General features: G+C 43.2%; 1 long non-coding RNA gene and 1 other non-coding gene across 3 annotated transcripts in view; one reads left to right on the top strand and one right to left on the bottom strand.

Annotated features, from left to right (window-relative positions):
- Positions 1-12,370, bottom strand: part of LOC127594068 (uncharacterized) — a 32,861-nt gene extending 20,491 nt beyond the window's left edge. The window contains exons 1-5 of one of the 2 annotated variants that reach the window (XR_007960579.1): positions 12,250-12,370; positions 11,479-11,554; positions 11,290-11,380; positions 11,121-11,185; positions 10,733-10,842 (exon numbers count right to left, since the gene is read on the bottom strand). This is a non-coding gene — a long non-coding RNA (uncharacterized LOC127594068). The remainder of the gene's footprint in view (positions 1-10,732; positions 10,843-11,120; positions 11,186-11,289; positions 11,381-11,478; positions 11,555-12,249) is intronic. The other variant, XR_007960578.1, reaches the window with a different exon arrangement.
- On the top strand, positions 11,789-11,860 carry trnaq-cug (transfer RNA glutamine (anticodon CUG)). The gene has a single exon. It is a non-coding gene; the product is annotated as a tRNA-Gln (tRNA).
- Positions 12,371-13,136: the final 766 nt, after the last annotated feature.

Raw genomic sequence — 13,136 nt, 5'->3', positions numbered from 1 at the left:
GTTCCAGGTTCAAGACCAAATCAGATACAAGCAGAGGCCAAGTCAGGGACTCAACCGCTTCGTAAATGTGAGATAATACAATACAGTACACCCTGATTGACATGGCACTTTCACAACAGCTGCAGCTGGAACAAAGCGCTTTGCAAAACAGCTAAGCCAAAATAATATAACATTTAAAATATAATAATGATAAATGCAAACAACATAAAAAAAATAAAATACTAAATGCAAACAAAATTACAAATAAAAAATAAATTAAAATAATTAATGCAAACAAAATAACAAATAAACAAAAAATATAATAAAACATTAAATCAAATAAAAAGGCTAATTTGGCCCATAATTCAGAGGCACTGCTGGGAAAATGTAGGATCTATTTTGGCCAATGAGACAGCTGGATAAAGTCATTTCCAGAAAAGGCGCCATAGCAAAGTCACTTTTGAGATAAAGGGAGAAATAAGCCAAAAGGGCAGTTCATCGGGAATATCACAGTTAATAAAAAGAAACAAACAACTCTGATTCGGGGCGCTGTCCAAAATGAGTTATGGCGCCATTAAAAAGTCATTTGTGTGGACATGGTCTTGACTGCCACGCTAACCTAAGCCCCACAATTATGTCATTAAAATTGATTTTCGGCATTTATGTACTGGCTACTTCTGGTGAATCCACACGACAATGCACGACTGCCTTTAAGTTGCGTTGTTTGGACGCGGCAAACCGTGCATGTTACAATTAGGAGGGCGGCTGTTTCCCCCCCTGCAAACACTCTCCGTAATGGTTGATTCACGTGTTTAGGAAACTGCTGGAAAAGAAAAAAAAATGGAGGGGCGCAAGCTAGCCGATGACGTTCTTTCTCCGTGCACCCAAAGAAAGCGGTGGGAAGTTTGCAGAATAGTTTCCCCTCTTTGATTTTAGCGCCTCGGAGAAACGAGACAGGAAGTAGACCAATGACTGGCAGATGACTGATGGGAGTCCCGGTCACAGATCAGCAAACCAATCTGCATGTTTAACAACGTCCAGTCGGTTCCCTCGGGCGAGCTTTCCTCTTGTGCAACGGCCAGGACACAAATGCCGCACGCTCTCACGGCCAGACGCTCAAGTTTTGCAGCTAATTTGTCTTTATGATTGCCAGATGTGGTGACACGCAGACAGATGTTTATGATATCAAATAGCTATAGGCGGCTTGCAGAAATGATTATTTCTCAGTTCTGACGCTCAGGAAATCTGCCAGGGGGGGCCCGTGTGTCTGACTTTTACGATCTCCGAGCTCTTTACAACATTTGCGAAAGCCTTCTCGGCCCCGAAGTGCAGATTTTGAAAAATGAGGTGGCCCCCGAGCTGTGTCGGAATGTGAGGTCGTTGGTGCTCACTTAAGAGTCAGAGCCGATGACAGATAAATCGGCCAAGATTTGCGTTGTGGCCGCTGACAGTTTGGCTTTTTTGCCTTGTAAGAGACAAAGCATTTCAACTATTCAGAGGTTATCGACGACCATGTGGGAATCACCGAAATAGCTTCACGCTTGGTCCAAACACCAGCTGACTTTCGGTTGAGCTTGGAACCTCGAAAGTCCCACGGTCATATAACACGTTCACACAAGTTGTCATCTCCGAGGACTCCGAGTAACTGGCTCCAGAAAAACCCCATTGGACCATCTATTTTTTTTCAATCCCCCAGTCCAGCCGCTTGCTCTTTGTATGATTAAAAGCACAGCGGAGGACTTTGCGTCTTGCAGATGTTGTCATAAATCACCAGTTGGCCCCGCCTCCGCGACTGGCTGCCTGACAAACGCTCTATGATAATTCCAGCCCCACCAGCCCATTCTTTCAGTAAAGATGGGGAAAAAAATGGCTGACTCTTTGAGAACTATTGTAAAGTCTCAGTCATGTAAGCACAGGTGGGAAACTAAGAAACCATAAAATTAGAATGAGGGGGGGAGTTTGGGAGGGGGCGCGCTCCACTGTGACTAATTCCACACAAAATCCAAGGGGTTAAATCACTTGGGCTGCCTGTGTATCTGGATGGTGGTAACCAAACATAATGGCTGAGAATGAGTCCAGGCTGTGAATCATAAGAACTCTCAAGGGCACTGGGGGGGGGGGGGGGGGCTGTCTGTCTACGCTTTCAAAACTCCGGCTCGTTTTCATCCTGCTGTTTTAAAACCTAATAATCAGGAATTAAGAATTCGCAAATGCAGGTTATTGGAATTAACTGCAGTCCCAAAAACAATCAGAACGAGAATGGGACAAATAGTGAAAAGAAATTCAGGCGCTGAAGACAACCCAACGCTACAATGTGATTGGGAGTCAACAAGACGTAAGGCCACGGAAAGAGATGACCGGATGACCCAAACGAGTTAGAATGTCAAGCTAAAACTTATTTCTCGAGTACGTAAACAATGTGTCTTTTGCATTGCCTCGGCCGTCGACATCTGGATTTTGGACTGTTTTACTGCCACCTCCACCCCCACCCCAAAGAAATATAATCTTCGTCATGAAAACCCTCAAACCTTGTTCAAGAAATTCGACATTCATAGGATTGCTTGATCTTATCGAAGCGTGGAGTTTTGTGAAAACGTGTTTGGATGATTTGTTTGTTGATCTGTTTGATTTGATTTTATGTAACTACTGTTCACCGTCAGTTAAGATCCTTGCAGGGAATGTATAAAAATCTTTGATTGGAAGATTCATGCGTTGAGTCCCCACCAACTTTGATTGGACCATTAGCATTTTTTTTTCATAACATACTACTTAGCTAGCTAACATAACATGCTACTTTAGCTAGCTAGCTAGGCCTGGATACTTAAATTTCCGTCATTGTTTCTGTCCTATTTCTCTGAAATTTAGTGTAGAATTTTAAAAAATATGTTTTTGCCTCTGTTGCCAAGTGCTTGCTCATGTTTGATTCGGATGGTTTTTCGTATATTATGTTATTAGGAATTTGGTTCTTGACCTGCTCCACGCATAAAGTGCCTTGAGAGAACTTTTGTTGTGAATCAGCGCTAAATAAAGAAAACTGACTTGTCCGCATTGGGATCACGCTGCGAGTATCATGAGAAATTTATGATATTGGGGTGGCCGCTGTAATAACATGTCTTCTCATGCGCGCTATCTTTGGCGGTTCGGCTTGGAGTTGGCATTTTGTGCATTCGCGAGACATTTCTGCGGTGTTGCAAATTTTAAAAAAATGTACAAACTGGCTTTATGGGAATAGTGTGCGTGTGTGTATGTGTGTGTGTTTGTGTGCAACTATGTTGTAGCTCTGAATGGAACGCAGTCAGCTCTTGAGGTTTTGGGGGCGTGTTTATTTTAGCAGGGTTGGAGCGAGGTGTGAGGCCCTGACGTGACGAGATTGAGGATTTACGAGCACGACACTGACAACAAAACACCTGAGGCCCCGCAGCGTGCCGGCACCTGGCACAATTTCACTCTTTCAACGAGCTTGACTTAATTTCCTTTCAGATGCATCGAACTGGGGATTGGTATTTATGCAACGCAGCCATACTTGAAATGCCAAGCCAACAAACCACGAGATTCTCCAGATGGTGCCCATCCTAAGTCAAAATTCCTTACAAGGTCGGAGATGCCAAAATACGAACAGTATACGCGTTCTACAACCAAATTAACACTTTCGGAGCTCTTGCTTTGCATAACATCCATAGAAAACATTATTTTATGCTTTATGTGTTGTAAAGTTCAGGCATTGTAAAGTTGAGATTTATCCATTGCAATTTTTGTTGTTGTTGTACAAAAATATCTACAAGAGGAGACAAATGACCAAATGAGAAAGTGACCTTGGCAGGTTTGGTTTGCGCTCCAGGTGGTTTCCGCTCACTCCGTCAACACCGTCTTACGCCTCGGCCTCGTCACATTCCTCCTGAGTGCGTGTCTCAAGAGAATCGCGACAAAGCCTCCCACTGATTGCTTTCGTGTCTTTGGGCTCGACGACAAATACGCGGATAAAGAGAGAAGGTACGTGGAGCCAAATATGGATGCTCCATACTTGTCGGGACTCCATTTCATGTGTAAATGGACTCTCTAACTTTTCTACATAAATTACAGGCAGCGGTATGTCTGCACATGCCCCAAACGTGCATTGTTCTAAACATCTGCACTCAAAATTATTTGGTTGGGCTCATTGCTCTCACAACGACATTCGGGCCTATACTAAATATATTTTATTGTTTTTGGGGGTCGAGGGAGTTGGGTTTGGCTCTTCATGTGCATTGTCTCACACACACACAAAAATTAATAATAAAAATTTTGAATTTCGTGACCGAAAGAACGAGATCCCGGATACTAACGGCCGAAATGAGTTTTCTCCGCAGGGTGTCCGGGCTCTCTCTTAGAGATAAGGTGAGAAGCTCGATCATCCGGGAGGGGCTCAGCATCAAGCCGCTTCTCCTCCATATCGAGAGGAGCCAATGAGGTGGCTAGGGCATCTGATTAGGATGCCTCATGGACGCCTCCCTGGTGAGATGTTCCGGGAATGTGCCACCGGCAGGAGGTCCCGGGAACGACCCAGGACACGCTGGCGAGACGACGTGTCCCAGCTGGCCTAGGAACACTTTGGGATCCTACCGAAAGAAGTGGCTGGGGGAGTCTGGAATTCCCTGCTAAAGCTGCTGCCCCCACGACTTGACACGTAAGCAGTAGAAAATGAATAGATGAATTCTGAATTATTATTTTTTTTGCCTTCAATCAGCATTTGAGTAGGGGTGTGTACATCTTGGACCCTCTCAGGGGACAGCGGTCACTACAATGGATAGCTTTATCGTGTTATCAGGTAACAGGGTGCGTGAAAGGGTTTAAGTGTGAAAGCAACAAAAATACTCTCCAAGTCAATTTGCCAGGTGTGTATATACACCAGTCGACAAAAAAAAAAAAAAATTCTATTCCCCCCCCCGCCACCACCACCATCAGTCAGGACGTGACCCATGACTCCTCATGGAATCAACATTTGGCTCGTAGGTCACACAAATAGACTTTGGCGATTATTTGACATTTAAGTACATAAATTAAAGGAACGGTCTCGACGGTGCGTTTCTCGATCCCCTCCATTTACTGATTCCCTTGCGCAATCGTCCATCACCCACCAAATGCGTCTTTCAAAAAAAGGCCAAAGTGATACCGTCCGTGGGAATGATGGGGGAAAAAAGCCTCGCGCTGACAACACGCAAACAAACACCAAAAAGGTTTTTAATTTCAGGCCGGGTCGCCTGTCGACAGCTCCGACAAATGAAAGCAGGACGATAGGATTTTTTTTTGGGGGGGGGGGGGGACAGAGAGGAGAAAGACCAACATGACACGGTGCTAATCAAGTCGCCCGTCTTCTAAAAAAAAAAAAAAGTAGGACTATCTTGAGCTTTTTGTTGCTTGCCTGAGAGCTCTTTGTAGAGGCTCAAATCTGATAACAGGGTGTGAGTGTTTTTCTCAGTGAACCTCTCTGCTGTTTGCTCGGATCCGCAAGCCATTAAATGGGCTTTGCGATGCCTGCTGAGCCACATTAAAGAAGGTCTTATTGCCAAAACGACAAAAAAAAATTCTACATGTTGTTCTGAGAGTTACAGCAATTAACTCTTATTTGTCAAATTAGGGACACAAAGCTATTCCTATCTTGATGTTGGTTGCTTGTTGAGATATTTCAACTTTAGCTGCCCAAGTTGGATAACTAAAACTTGTGATTCTGCCTGGCTAAAATTACAAGTTGATGCATGGTCATTTAGCATTGAAGCTATTTAAATAGTGTCAATACCAGATATCGATACCAGCCTTATTTTGCGGGATCGGATACTGAAAGTGACTACCGATATCAGCCACCGATACTCTTAATTTATTCTTTTTTTTTTGCCTGAAGTGTTTGGCGCTATCCTGCGGCATTTTGGCGAACTGTTGTCTTTGTCAGAAAGAAAGGTCATTGTTCAAAATTTCTTGTTATTGTATTCAATGAAATTTGTCATCCGTCAAAGGTATCGGTACTTTGTCTCAGTGACAGTGAGCAGTCAAAGAGTGAATCCTTGTAACTGCTATCGGTTTGGGGGAAAAAAATGTGATATTGATTGAATTTGAGAAACACTAAAACTTTTGGGAAAAGTCCATAAAAAAATTAAAAAAAAAGAAACAATGACATTTATCAGACTTTGTGGTCTGGATTTGATGTGCTTAAAACAATAAAATGACAAACGACATGATATCAGCAGAGCATTTATCAGAGCAGGAGCATTTATCAGAGCAGGAACAGAATGGCTGTCTCTTAAACCAATATGTCAGTCCAGCTCCGCGAAAGAAACGACAAAAGTAATCCGTGGCAGATTTTGGCATACGTGTGTTGGACGGCCCACCCAGAAGAGCCAGATTCCCTCAACTTCTCTGCGCTGCGCCATTGAGCTACGAAAGCACCGCACGTTCCGCATGAGAAAATGGGGCCATCTTGCTCCCCCCCACCCAAAAAATAAAACATTTTCCAAAGTTTTCCACAAGAGCTGCCAGCAGCCGCCTTGCGGTGACTCCGTCAGCGTCTCGCGTCATGTTGGGAGCGTTAGCGAAAACGTAAACAAGCGCTCCTTTTTCAAATGATGCGCTCCCTTTTGTAGACAGTCGGCATGCTCGTCGTTTGTTCAAATTCAATAAAATCCCCTTTTTGAAGCCATGCACTATTTTCAGCCTTGAAGCACAATATATTTGACGGCAACATGTGCGCCACACGCTTGGGGGGAGGGGGGACCGACTGATTTATGGTTTTCATCTGGTTATGCGGGCTTTGAAGGAGACGCTCAAAAGGATTGAAATGAGCATGGGGTGCAAATGGGGAATACAGTAAGTTTAAAGGTATAGATGGCAAGGAGAATGAAGAAAGGAAGGTAGGAAGGAAGGAAGGAAGGAGCCGAGGCTTCGTGGAGCCCGGCCTGAATTACTATCATTATTGTAATGACCCGATAATGTTTTCTTTCTTGGTCTAGTAATTGTTAGCAAGCCTGCGGTTCACTCGTGCAGGTGGACAAATTGCTGCCCAGGATTACTTTCCATGATGGAGAGGGAAACATAATCATTCCCATCGTTGAGATGCAGTGGAAGACTTTGGGAGGGGGGGGGGGGGCGTTGTCAGACAACAATTGGGTCGCATGGTTGACTCCGTTGGCATGAGCAGAATAGGACTCATTTAGGTATGGTTGTGGCGTTTGTTGTGGTTTCGGATTTGTACTATGATTGTGCCCGATTGATTAATGGGCCAATATGAATGTTTTATTAATTAAATAAAAAATAATAATAAGCAACCACCAATGTTTTTTGGGTGGTCAATTTTTAAAATATTACTTTTTTAAATTAATAGATTACAAGATAAGACAAAGATCATAATATTCAAAGAGTCCCCACAAGGCTAAGCCCCCAGCCCCCTCCCCCCCAAAAAATCAGATTTTTTTTTAATTCAATCGACAACCGGATGGGGTTTTTTTTTGGTAGTTTTTTTTAAATATAAGACAAAGATCATAATGTTCAAAGAGTCCCATCAAGACCACCCCCCACAACAGAAAAAAAATCTGGGAGGGAAAAAAATAATTGACACCGGATTTTTTTTGGGGGGGGGGTAGTTGTTTTTTTTTAATCAAATTAATACATTGCAAGACAAAGATCATAATATTGAAAGAGTTACTAAAAGCACCCCTGGCAAAAAAATAATAATCATAAAATCTGAAAAAAAAAATTTAAAAGCTGATTTTCACAATATTTTCCCTGTGGTGTTTCTGCCAGCAATTAATGTTTTTTTGGGGTTGATTTTTTTTGGTTTTGTTTTTGCTTTTTTGGGGGGGTCGATTAATTGGGTATCAGACCAAATATCGGAATTGGCATCACCTGCCAAATAAAATAATCCAAATGAGTCAGGCCTTTACTGTATCACACAGAAAATCGTCTCTCATAATTTGCCCCTTGTCACGAAATGGATTTGACTACACATCACTTTTTTTAAGTTGACATCATGGCACATTAAAATTTGACTGCACGTTATTTTTCCATGTGACAGGTGAACAAAAAAGAACCAAAAGAACTCCTAGTCTTTCCAGCTATTGAATTACATCTGGGTGAACGGACACCTTTTTTTTAAACACTCAGCCTTCAAATAAATAACCCGCATGAACGTACCACCCACTTGCACCTGCGGCAAACTGTCCGTGACAATTCAAACCGTCCAGATGTTCCTTGACGTATGCCGGTGCAATCTCGCGTGGACCCGCGCGATGAATGCAAACGAGCCCGGCGTTGGTGTTTCGAACCCCAAGCTCGTACGAGCGTAATCTAAAAGTAAGACACAGGCCGGAATCGGCGAAACGAAAAGCAAAACTTCACATAAGCTCTCATCGCCTCCCATATTTCCCACAATGCCATTCAAAAGGGGAAAACGCCCGGACTTGTTGCTCTCAGCATTTTTTTTTAGAGCAAGGAGGAGAAAATGGCAACGGTCCCACAAGACAAAACCATTCCGTCAGATTTATGGCCACAGCTGCTCACTCAGGACTCACACAGAATTTTTATTTTTTTTCCTTCAGCATGGGGAAAAAAAAAAACTGTGTACAATTTTTCCCCCGCCTTTTTTTTTTGTTTAAACCTCCACCAGGGAGTTTTCATCACCCTTTGTTTTTAGTTAGATGACATTACATTTTACCCTCATGTCTCACTGAATAATGCATTAAAAGTCCCAGCGGGTCTCAACGTAAAACTGTTTGGCCTTGGCGGAGGTCTGCAGTCTTCTGAATGTCACAGACATCAAAAGTTGCAATTTTGGCCGCCTCACTGGACACATCCCGAGGCACATTTTCATCCCATTAACGGAGCTCACGTCCGGGTTGCCTCATTTCGATGGTAAACGTCTTACCAAATGAAGGGGTTGACATGTCAGATCATCAATTCACAGGAAAAAAAAAAAGTTATTAGCCTACATTCGGCCAATCGTCGCTGTTTTCATGTCGCAAATCCGCTCGGGACAACTCGATTAAATGGGCCATCAAAATGTCGGATTGCAGCAGAATTTGAAGCCCATTTTTTGCAGCAAACCACGTGATCGAAACAACACGACGAGATAAGGATGATGCAAAAAAAAAAAAAAAAACCCACTCCCGAGGCCTTCATTGGGAGCCACGCGTGGCCAGATGAGGCAATATTTGTGTAAAACTGCTCAACTCGGCCCCAGACCTCATGCATGAGAAGTACTCCAAAGGTTGCGTTGTTGATTCGGTCGTCAGACAAAAAGGTTTCAAATTAGTTCTCGAGCCAGATGGCGCTCGCATGGTTTCCTGAAAAAAACGCCTTCGCTGGCGTGTGCGCATCAAAAGCAGAGAATGGCGTATCTTTTTGAACGTGCGGCGATTACCAGGATGAAAGCGGTGCAGCATACGCGTTTTCTTCTTTATACTAATATGCATCATTAAAATGAGCTAAAAATACAGACATCAATCTATTGAAAGACACGCTGTGTATTTAAATGTAAATATCTGAATTAAATGTACAAACCCACCCCAAAAAATAATTATGAAAAGAGCTGAGAAGGTTTGGTGTTTTTCGTGAATTTTAAGCCGATTCATCAGAAGTCGTCGCTTAGCTCCAATTTTTTCAAGTGTGGAGCACAGTCTTCCTCTAGTGGTACAGTAAAGAATCACGGAACGAAACTGCTATCTTCGAGGCGCAGAGGTTGCATTTTCTCATGCCCGCCTTTTGGGCACTTGGACAAATTTCAGGGCAGGTTCCTGGCAGCGGTGAAGCTATTAATTAGTCAAGTGGGATGCATACTTCTCCAAAAAGCCTCTCAGTATTGGAATGGATTTGATTATACCATTGTTTTTTTGTTTTGTTTTTGTGAGGCATCATGTGTTACAGTGCCAAGTCGTGCCTATTGTCTCTCTTTACAAGTTCACCAGCCTCATCGAAGTACATCCATGTGGAACCGCGGCTCCCCCTCACGCCCTCTCGTGTTAAAATTTTAAAGAAAGGGGGGGGGGACGTGTTAACACGTTTATGTCCTCCGTCTGTCTGTTAGCCAACGCGTAGCTGTCGTTTCCATTAACCGTTTCAGGGATGGCGGTTACTACAGTGGACAGCTTATCCTGTTATCAGGTGACAGGCTGCATGAAAGGGTTAAAAATGTTTTTTTTATTTTTAAAAAATGGCGTGTGTCTTCACAAGCATGGTGATGGAAGAAACAGTATCATGGTGTGTGTGCTCTATTCCTGCTGATATGGACAATTTGAGCCCATGGGGGGAAGTTCTCCCCACCAGGAAAAAAAAAAAGACATTTTGCCTTATTTTTGTGTGTAATATGTTTAGCAGACGCATGCAGCTCGCATTCAGCAGCGGCTCATAAGCAGTAACATACTTTGCTGATGTTTGAGGTTCGTGACGTCAATTTCGAAACTTTAAGTGCATTGGAAGAAGCCTTAGAGTGACCTCTACTGGTCAAGACGTGTTTGACTTTACTACCAATTTGATTTGGAGGCAAATACTTTATATGATTCAATTTGTTCAAGGTCACCCCGACTGCTCCATAAATCAATCCTGTGACCCTGCAACCACAGGAGAGCAACCCCCCCCCCCCAACCCCCTTTTCCCAAACACTATTCCACTATGCTGCCTCATCTCTCATCCACCGTTGGTTGGCGTTCAGGACAAATAGAGCCGATTGCTCAGACACTAATCTGGACTTGCAAACACAGGAGACAGCGCGAGGGTTCGAGCTTGAGTGACTCACCTCCGGGGCGAGCTGTGGCTCCTCCCCCTCGGGGGACGGGAAGACCCAGAGGCTTGCCATTTTGGTCCACACAAAATGGGGCAACGGCGATGGAAAATGTCTCTGATGTCCTTGGAAGTAGAGGAAGGTGACATTTTCATTTTTCATGTTCAGTCTCTAAATCTCTAAGCAGCTATTTTTGTCACATTTAGCTCCTTTTCACACCTATTAAGCATTCCCCATTTACCCACCTGTGCCCTTTCAACACGGTATCCAGCAACGGTGGATACTGCCAGAACTGTCTGGGCTTTTGCATCGCAGTCAGATAACCACATGATATTACGTAAAATATTGGTCAGACAGAGCAAATTGCTTTTAACACAACTTTATCAAAGAAGTTGGCACTTACACCTTTCACACAGCCTGGCATTCTCCGCCTTATTTTCCCATGCCACTGTTTTGTGGAAAAGACACCTACACAAAATGGTGGGACAGAGTTAGCCAAAAGCGCTAACAGACTCTGCACAGGAAATGCAGTGTACAAGTGTGTGAATTTTAACAGATGAAAAAAAACTTACTTGGTCCATCCTCATGTGTTGAAAACATTTGCCCCTGACTGACATGTCAAAGCATGTACTGTTGCGGCAAAATCCAGTTTTGGTTGGTGTTCTGGAAAAAAAAGGCAGAGGGGGATGAATGTCAACTTCTCGTAGGATTCTGATTGAGCAAATTTGCAGGATGTATGAAAGAGGTGATGACATCCTTACTACTTGTACCTTCAACAGTGGAAAGTCAAGCACATGTCGGTGCAGTTGACGTGGAGCAGGAACAGCAGATACAAGGCTGAAAAATTGTAAGAGTAGCTTCATTAGAAACGCAGAGGTTAAAGTTCACGTGCAGGTTTTATGTTTTACATTTAGGTTGCCATTTTTTCATGAACCCATGTCTTTATTTGCGGTCATTTCCTTGAATTGACGTTGGTTGTTGGCTCGTGGAGTTTTTTATGCCCGGGTTTACGATTTATCTTTGTACCTACCCATGTTTATAAGGGTTAATGTGCCTCTGGTGGAGCCATATGGTTCCATGGTGTAATGGTTAGCACTCTGGACTCTGAATCCAGCGATCCGAGTTCAAATCTCGGTGGAACCTAACTTTTTCTTTTCCGTCCTTCGATCGAACGCGGTCATTTTTTGGTATGATTTGGGTTATAATCCACCGACAATTTATAACAAAACACGAAGCATTCTAAAAATACTCTGACACAGCTTCGGCTCCGCTTGTGTCCTTGCCAACTGTCTACAGAGACTTCTTAAAGTGAGCTGAAAAAAAACGTGCTCTTGGGGACTTATTAATGAGCGCAAAAACTCTCTGCTCTTACCTCTGGACATTGTCCAGGAGCAGTTGTTATGCTAATCACATCGCCTCTAATTAATACCACGCATATTATTAGCAAAAGAATGAAGATTCAAATGCCAGCACACGTTCATTACATTCGTTGAAGGCACTCAACTTCTATTTCAGCGATGAAAGTTACTTACCATCGTTGAACAATGCATTCAATTAAGCACACCTGCACTAAAATGACTTGAAGCTTAAACTCCCTCAACCCCCGTTCAAGTAATTTGAGAGCCACACGACATATGAAATGATTCGAATAAACAACAACAATGATTTCTTCCCATTTCGTGGTCATTTCTGGGTAATATTCGCGGAAAACAAACTCTTCAACGGCTCGTTTTTTTTCTCGTTTGCCAGCCATCACGACACCGTATTAACCACCATCTTGTGGCGGTATCATTGTACTACAAGATATAGCAACGGCTATTTTCCTGTACGACTTCCGGGGTCGTTCGTAAACAAACAACAAGAAAAGCCAGTGTTTTTTTTACCGTTTAGTGGTCATTTATGGGGAATAATCGGGAAACCAAAGTCTTCAACGACTTGTTCTTTTTTTGTTTGTGCCAGCCACCACGATACAGTATTAATCGCTATCTTGTGGCGGTATCGTTGTACTACAAGATAGGGCAACAGCTCCTTCCTCTCCTACTTCCGGGGTTGTTTGTGAAAGAGAAGAGAAATATTTTTTGTAATATTCTACTTTATGTTACATTAGTTGATAGACAACACCAGCCAGTCGGTGTCCCGGGGCACATTAGTGTGCGGTTAGAGCTCTAACGGTGTGTCCCGGTAATTTATCTAATTTCACTTAATTGGTTAAAAAAAAACATTCATAAATAAATAACGTATCCACGTCCATCTATCTATGCCAGGGGTGCCCAAACTTTTTGGATCGAAGATCTACTTTTCGATCAACTAACCTCCCGGGATCTACTCTTACCGGCGCACGCGCACTTTTGCAGCCTGTTAACTATCGTAGCTCACACGTACTGTTTTAAAGTGCTTCCCTGGGCCCTCCTAGATTCCT

Source organism: Hippocampus zosterae, chromosome 21, assembly GCF_025434085.1.
Source record: "Hippocampus zosterae strain Florida chromosome 21, ASM2543408v3, whole genome shotgun sequence".
Taxonomy (NCBI): domain Eukaryota; kingdom Metazoa; phylum Chordata; class Actinopteri; order Syngnathiformes; family Syngnathidae; genus Hippocampus; species Hippocampus zosterae.
Note: the sequence above shows the minus strand (reverse complement) of the source record. Positions and strands in the feature narration are given on the sequence as shown.